At 36.6% G+C, this 8,837-nt stretch overlaps 1 protein-coding gene across 1 annotated transcript in view; it reads left to right on the top strand.

Annotated features, from left to right (window-relative positions):
• The first annotated feature begins 216 nt into the window (after nt 1-216).
• LOC109038573 (uncharacterized) overlaps nt 217-8,837 on the top strand; it is a 178,815-nt gene continuing 170,194 nt past the window's right edge. The window contains exon 1 of the mRNA XM_072297549.1: nt 217-1,075. The gene's annotated coding sequence lies outside the window, so the exon portion shown is untranslated. The remainder of the gene's footprint in view (nt 1,076-8,837) is intronic.

The following is an 8,837-nucleotide window of genomic DNA, read 5'->3' as shown; positions in this document are numbered from 1 at the left end:
CGGCGGATCGCGGCGCGCGGGAGTGGTGGCCGGGCGGGCGGGCAGGTAGATGGGCCGCTGGTCGTTGAGGCTCAGGTGAGGCAGCGGCCGGGCTCTGTGGTGGGAGTAGTGGGTGTGTGCGGGAGCGAGGGGCCCGGGGGACCGCGCGGGGGTGGAGGGGGGTGGGGGGCCCAGGAGTTGTTCCAAGTGCTTGGCGCATCGCTCAACCATAGAATTCAGCGAATCACCAGTGCTCAACTGGTACGCACCATCGATAGACCGTACGCCGGCGGGCTTGAGCCTTTGTTTCAACTCGATAATCTATAACAAAACGAAAAACAAAAACAAAAACCGGGAGAAGGAAATTGTTCGAATCGCCAACCAACCCTGTAAAATTCCTTCGTATGCGTCTTATCTGGCTGCCCCGCGCTTCCGCGCTCCGATGATATCATCCGTCCAAATCGCATCGTCTGTGACATGGTCCATTGACCCCCGGCTCCTCGCAACCCTTACCGTCTACACCCTCTTCCCCGTCCGTGACTCGAACATGAGAGACCCCGCAAAGGCCCAAAGTTTCTAGTGCATCATATCGCGAAAACCACAGTGTTTCAAGTGTTTCCCCCCCTAAAATCCCAGTTCACCTCCATGTTTGTAACTAGTTGCAGTGCCAGTGGTAGTGCTTCCTGATCACGTGCGGGCCACCCATCAAAAACACCAGTGGTTTTTTTAAATTCGGTTTATTTCGGTCCGAAAATTTGAATTTTTAGTTTCTGCCCCTGAATCAAAGTTAAACGCTTTCAAGTGATCGTTCGGTAAAAGTTCCTACTAATATTAGATGACAAAATAATTTCTAAGTTATATTAAAACAGCCAAAGGCGCGTTTATTGACCTACGTGTGTGATGTGTTAGAAAAAGTGTGGATTTGGAAAATTAGCTAACGATCAAATTTGTAACAGGTGATCAAAATTAACCCTTAATTTCAGACCATCTCGGAGAATTTCGGATTCTGAAGTGTTATCTCAGTGCCGCGTGTTGTGGTTCAACTCAGCCTAAATTTGGAAACATTGGAGTAGGGTCAAACCGGAATAATTTCAAGGTAAGTCTTTATTTGTGAAATGACAGAGAATTATGATTTTTTGAAAGCTATACCTCATAATGACAGAGCTATGGGCTGTAAGTCGATCGATGTTTTGGACTTTGGTTTTGATAAATTTTAATATGTTGAGATCCTTGCTAAAATTTGCGCAATTTTCATAATTTTCAAGTACATGGAACTTACGATATGTGCAAGGATGCTTTTAAGATTCGATAAATTTTAAAATGTTGAGATCCTTCCTAAAATTTGCGCAATTTTCATAATTTTCAAGTACATGGAACTTACGATACGTGCAAGGATGCTTTTAAGATTCGATAAAATATCTGAAAGGGATAGCTAACCTCCTATAGAAAAATCAGACTTTTGAAGTGGGAAAATTTGTGCTCCAGAGTTTTTTTTTTTTTTTTTTTTTTTTTTTTTTTTTTTTTTTTTTTTTTTTTAAATAAAAGATCATAGATTTATGAACATACATAGAATTCTTGGATCGAGTGTATTCTTCGGGTAGGACTTCATACAAGACTATCCGATAAATTTCACCGATTGTGGATTTTAGTTTAGGATCTTAGTGAAATAAGAATTAGCATGGAAAAAAAATACTATAAGTCAGGTCTGCCTAACATTTTGAGTGTCTCAATCTTGCGTGAAATTTGCACAAAATGCTTTCAAGTAGTGTTCCGCTCGCAATCGTTCAATCATGATATTGAAAATGAAGTATCATAAAGGGTCTTTGACTTCTTACATCTATATTGCAATCCATTGAAAGAACACATGGAAAAAAAATAATATTTTTTTAAATGTAAAAAAATATTACACGCCTGCTCAAGTCTACGTATGACGAATCTAAAAGTCGTGGGTACTAGAATGTCACGAAATACTTTCCCCCGGAGAATGTAGTAGATAATACGATATTCTTGGCAGTATAATGACGTCTCGTGGATCTACTGGATACGTGGTTTACTTTACTAGACATCCAGTCCTGTCCACCAGACTTCCTGAGGAGTATTGTAGTGTTAGACAGTCGAATAACCACTACCATTCTATTTTGTCCAAATGCATTTTTTTTCTCTCTCTCTCGGCTTTATTTTGTCCATAAGCATCAAAGTCTGATGAGAGTTCAAGATGGGTTATTGTTTGAAAGCAAATGCTTAAAGGATCACCCTCTACAATTTAAAGGTGTACTTGGACTATGTGAGGGTCAAAAAATTTCACAATTTGTGGGATAGAATCTTCAGGATAAAAATTAGGTAGAATTTATGCCTCATTTCTAACTCCATAAAATTTAGTTCACAATTAAATCTCAGGGATTGCTCATATTTTTCCGTGTGATGTTTGGAGTTTTCCAGTTATTAAAACTGAGCTAAAAATTATATTATGCATTTAAAAAGGAAACGATCATGGATGTTCGAGCAAACTAGATTGATACGCACTGTAAGGTAATCATTACTAGATATGAGATTTAACTGTGATACATTTTCAAAATTATAAATTATGATTATGAACTTAAAAGTTAGCAAAATAAGCCTCTCCTAAGTAATCGCATCTTGAAGATAATCTTGGGGTATGATATAAAATCTGAAACACAATCAATAATAACCCCAAGAAATAGAAGTATGTGCAATTACAATGCACTTGCGACGTTAAAAATAATAATAATACCAAAAATGTTACTCGATTGAAGAAAGTCTAATCAATTGGTTTGTACATGAAGTCAAATGAGACCCCAACTTAAAGGCAGTTTTAAGTAATGAAGATTCGATTGGCGCCATTTTAGAATCAATGAGAGTCATCAATATTTACTTAGAGTGAATCAATTGTAATTTAATTGAATTTTACTCAAACGTAAAGTAAAAATATGACTAAATCTCATCTCAAATGTTGTGACAGAATATTATTCTTCAACAGTGCACGGCTGGCTGTTGAGTTTGAGCTGAATGAGCTCCTCCAAAACTCTGAATTTTGCAGATATCACTGAAATACAATGCAACTAATGCAAGATACCGTATGAGGACCTGGGTTTTCAATTTCCTGTGATGGAGAAATAAAAAGAAGAAAAATAAACGCGAAACTGTAATCTGTAACATAAGATCAACTCATTTAAATGGAAGTAAGAGCAACTGTCTTTGATTTTATTAAAGAGATTTTCATATCAAAATATGTTTTCTGGTAGGATCATGAATCTTTAATGACTAATTTATGTATGCTTTTGATGAAATAAAGCGAGGAAATTTCAAATCGTCATGAAACCGAGAGAGACAATGTTCGTATTTTTATTAAACAAGATGAAAATACTTACACTCTCAAAAACCTCATTGCTTCTGACGCACTAACACATTTTTATTTCGTATTTTTTTCTTTATTAAAAAATCAAGTGTTTGTATGTTTTGCTTAAATTTTAAGTCCGTGTTTTATGATGAGAAAACTAGGTGTTAGTCATTTGGCTCAAGTTAATGGTTAGAATAATTTATTTTTAGTTTACGTACATTTTTTTTTCTTTTAAGTGACACTTTCTTGTATTGGTTCGTTTTACAACTTTGAGAATTAGTCATCTCTGGATGCATAATCTTGTCCATGAATGCATTTACTTGCCCAGGATTCCACCGTAGGAAAAGGCGTAAATACATTTTTTTTTCTAAAACACTCAAGAAATACTATAAGCAACCATCTGCATTTCCTAGCCCTGCATTGATCTTCATGAAAACCTATTGTTTAATCTACCAAAATCTAGGCTGGAAAAATAATAAGTAAATAAATAAATAAATAAATTAAAGAAAATAAAAACAGTATGCTTACTATAATATGAAGTATAATAATGTTATTTTTTCATATCTTGTTCACAATGGTCGTTCTGTTTTTGTGTTTAAGAAAAATAACTGTAACGGACGGTAAAATTTGGTTATATTTATGACCGAATTTTGACAAATCAGTCAAAGTTATATCATGACCTTATAGATTATTTCTTCTCTGTTTTACTAAAAATAAATAATTATACTTTTTACTTCATATCAATGTAGCTATGAACAACCGTTTCTAAGATGTCGTATCGTAAATCAATTATTGATATAAAATACTTCTCTTCAGACTTAAGATAATATTCTATTTAAACTTAAGATTTCAATTTAAAAACATTACATTTGAAAACATTACATGAAGGCTGCCTTTAACGGATTATTTTTCTGATTCAACCATTTAAAACTTGGGATATTTGCTTTGTTAATCCTGGTCATGTCTCACTAAGTTCATTGGAATATGGTAGATTTTATCCTATTTCTGCTCTATTGGGAACCTTAATTCTGAAGTTTAAAAATTAAAACATCGCTTGATGGAAATTCATACATGGAGCCGCTTTTACAGCGCTCTTTGGCGCTCTGCGACACCCAGCCACCAAAGTCCCCCATCCCTTCAAGCCCCCCAGGGAGCTGGCACTCCCTCATTTCCTCTAAATCCCTGTCGTCTCCGTTTCACTCCGCGTCCTCTTCGTCTCCTCCCAGGAGGAACCCAATCCAACATCGTCTTCGGCGACCTTCCTTCTTGAAGGAGCTCCAAGAAATAATGATTCCGCTAAAAAAGTAATCAAGGTACAAAGAGAGGAAAACATTGTGCATGAGACCCAAAATTTGGATTTGACGGATCTCTGAAATTTTTCGATTCCTACCTGCAAAAACTTGAAATAAAGCTGCCGAAGCTCAGGTCACACATCTACTTAGGTAATTCGGTGATACTTCAGTTGAAACTTCTATCTAGTCGACCGAACTTCAGATGTTTGACCCGATCTTCAGAAGCTGGAGCTCAAGTTTTCGGATGCTCGGTCTAAAAAATTCGGAAATTCATATGCCCTGAACTTCAGGTCTCACGCACGAAGAATTTTCTCCGTGTGGATCCAATTAGACACCTCGTGTTAGACCGGAACTGTTGGAATTTAATAACTAAGTTTATCTGAGTGGCGCCTGAGTGAAGAATTAAGCGCAAAACATGGGAATTAAAAGCTTTGCGCCATATTTAATAATAACTGATTTAAAATGGATATTGTGATAAATGATAAGAGTTTCCAAACGGTGTTCTCCAACGTGTGTGCCCCATTGTTCGCAGAGTGTTTTATAAATTTTGAGTACGCTTGTTTCTGTGTGACGTGCGACTCGAACAGAGGAGCCACGAGTAGCCACTGCCATAGCCATTGTCTTTTCTGCCGCACTGTGGTCCCAAGACCAAGTCTTAATCCAAGCAAAAACTCGCTCCTGATGAAGAAGAAAAATGAATAATATTGTCTTTGCCCTCTATTTTGTTATCAAGTATGATTTTGTGTTGATCCTCAGCAAAAATCAAACGAAGGGGGATGACCTAAATATATGGAACCAAATCAAGTAATTAGTTATTATCCTATTTTCTCTACAATGACATGCGAACTCAGGCCATGATTTAATAAGAATCGATGTGCAAGAGGATTTTAATATTTATGAAAATTTTACCTTAAGAATTAACTTGCTCGAGTAGTAGTGAAAATCGGCTAATAGCTCAGTATTTGATTTGATTTCATTATGAGTAGCCTAAAAGTAAATAATTTCAACAAATGGAACTGGAGTCATTTTGAATTTGTCTTCTAAAGGGTGGCATTAGGATAGAGCACGGGGAAATTGCCCTCCTCTATCTGCATTCACACGGAAAAATATCCATTAAAATTAAAATCATTATGTTCCCATATTGAAGATGATACCGAGTTTTTGACTGGATATCAATTCATTTGACTCTCAGTAATTTTTCAAAGTCTCTAATTCTAAAATGAAACTAAATGACCTCAAATGACTGAGGTTGCTTCCAAGTTAGTTCCCTATTTGAATTCATCTACGAATCACTTTGATCAATATCGCTAATTCCTGAAGAAGGAGGAGCGACGGCATTAAAGGTAAAAAAAAAAAAAAAAAAAAACTTTGATCAATACTATTTTTATTAGCAGAGTGAGGATATAACTTGTTTTAAAGCAATTCTAGTCAATTTTGATGAAATTGTTCTTGATTTGTTGAAGGTATCCCCTCTTTTTGCAGATTTTGTCCCCTTTCAATTAATTTGCCTTCTCCCTCTAAGATCTGCCTAAAATGAATACTCTGTATTTTCACACGGGAAACAAATAAAACTCAGAGTGTTGGAGTGAGAAACTTCAGGAAACGTCCATATTTTATTGAACTGAGAGGAGGTTGGCAAAGACCCTCTTACATCCAGATTCCCCGCCATTTTTTGGTTCTTAAGGATCTCCATGGGACTCAGTGTCAGTTCTCTTTCAAGATTTTCTTACGTGTACTGCTGATGAGACCGAAGTGCAGACTAAGTTCTGCACTAGTAATTTGATTGCCGTCAGCTGACGTATTCTCCATTTATTGGCGGATCCAGCCAATTGAAAATATTGTTTTTCTCCATTTAAACCTATGGAAATGTATCGATTCTTGGAGAGGCCAGGTGCTCTGACAAGAATCGATTACTTAACATAGGTTTAAACGGAGGGAATCTGGCGTTGCCAAATTGCTGGATCCGCCTCTGTTTCCATCAGAAGTTACACCGTGTTCAAGAAGTTCCAGTTCAGCATCGAGCTTTGCAAGAGTTAGAAATTTTGTTAAGTTTCAAAATAATTTGCTATGCATTGATTTTAGTGACTAGACCAAAATTTTATAGGTAATATGTGCGAATGATCCGTGATAATACGAGCTATTAAGACAAATTAATTTTAAGCTGAATACAGGGGTGAGTGTGCTACGAAAAAGTTAGGTTTAGCACTCCGACGTTCAAAATTGAGCTTTATCGTTCGAATTTTTTTTAAAAAAAAATGTGATACAAGAGAGAAAGTTTACATTGAATTATCAATACCTCAGCCAAACATAAAAGATTAAACCGCAATTACTAGTAAATGATGATATAAAAAAGAAAGGTGTTAGCAAGATCATCCTGTTTTTTATTTACTTATACATCTATAGAGAGGCGAAAACTTTTGAATTGAGAGGGCTTAGAAAATAAAATTATGTAAATTATGATTCAAACATCATACTCCCCAGTTCCCAAAATTGTGCTCATCAATTTTCGAAAACAATTGTATTTAACATATTCTTATAATTTTTATGCATTTTACCTTCTTATTTTTTACCCTTAAGATTGAGAGCATTATACACTAACACTGGAAGCACTTTGACACCTAATCTCAGTGAATTGAACCAGCCGCTTCTTCGTTTTCTCTGTACTTCGTTGGCTCATCCATTTTTGACTCTCGTTGAAACCCACAAAGTAGCTACATCGGCATTAAAATACCTATTTAATTGCCACCTCATACCTTATAACCAGTGCAAAAAAAAGTGCCAAATTTTGATTTGTCCGTGAGTCTTAAGCTTTCACAGACGCTACCAGAGCAAAATTTAAAGTAGCGAGAGTGCTCTGAACGCAGATAAATCATTTTCAATTTCCAACTTCTAAAATGAGTTCTAAACAAACTCTGATAAAAGTTTTATGCACAGAATTTCACTTTTTTGCGAGTTTCATTCAATACTCCTCGGAAGACATAAATTCCTTTGGCTTAAGTTCGTTTATATCGGATCATGGGAGCTTCTTAAAACTCACAAACTGATTGCGGTAGACGCAGGAGTCGCATGGACAGAAAGTTGGAAATGTAACCAACGTTCGTTACAATTGGACGTATTTCTGTCAAACGGAACTATGTGCATTATGACGTGAGCCTTGTTATGCTTGTATTCTTATGGGTCTCAGGGCTCGTGTCTTAATGCACATGGTTCCGTTTGATAGAAATACGTCCAATTCAGATAACTGAAAATCTCTATGCAGAAGGGAAAAGCTCACCCGAGCACAATTTTCCTTCGATGAAGAAATACGCAGTTTGGTGCAACACTAGTTACGTTTATAGTAACACTTCAAAGTGCCTAGTGAATGTCCGTGGCAAAAAAAAATGCCCCACGGGCTAGTTATTGAAATTGATGGGCGAAGCTATAGACAAAGAAGACATAGGGAGTATGGAGCAATCCTATATTAATTGAAATGGTGGTTGCTGCAGAGCAAGGGAGAAAATGATGGACTAACTAAAGGGTCTCTCGTGGGTTGCCATTAGTTAGTCTATACTTCCATTGTCCAACTCAACCACCCGCTTCCACCGGTAGGATCCCTCCATATATTTTTTGTCTTCTTTGTCTATAGCACATAGTTATTGATTAAAAAATTGAGCCACAAGCTAATATAAACAAGTAATATTTCAAAATACATGTAGATGGAAAAAAATATAAAACTTACAAAAAACAAAGCAAACGTTTCGACCGCGTACAAACTGCAATCCTCTTCAGTGCATTACGAAGAACCGATGGAAACATTTTTCAAAATAAAAAAGCTACATAACTTTTAGCAAACTATGTAAAAATATTATTTTTTAGTCAAGGTGATCAACGTGTTTTAATCAATGTGATTTTTTAATCAATTACTATGTTCTATACAGCTTAGTCGGCCAAATTTGGCAATAAAATGTATTCGTCTATAGCTTCGTCTCCTGATTTCAACATGAGCCGGCTGATTCTAGAAACACATGAGTATGATATTGGCGTGAATTTTGAGGAATTGGAATGTGGCGAAAGTTGGCCTATTGTGCGGAGGCAAGCGTTTCGTGATTTGAGTCCGCAATCGTGAATTTCTGCTCGTCTCCCGGCCGGGCGCGACACGTGTGTGCGCTTGTACATTGTGTAAAATGGCATGACTCTACACCGTGTGCACAGGTGGCTAAATGCTTTAA

Source organism: Bemisia tabaci, chromosome 3, assembly GCF_918797505.1.
Source record: "Bemisia tabaci chromosome 3, PGI_BMITA_v3".
In the NCBI taxonomy this organism is placed as follows: Eukaryota; Metazoa; Arthropoda; class Insecta; order Hemiptera; family Aleyrodidae; genus Bemisia; species Bemisia tabaci.
Note: the sequence above shows the minus strand (reverse complement) of the source record. Positions and strands in the feature narration are given on the sequence as shown.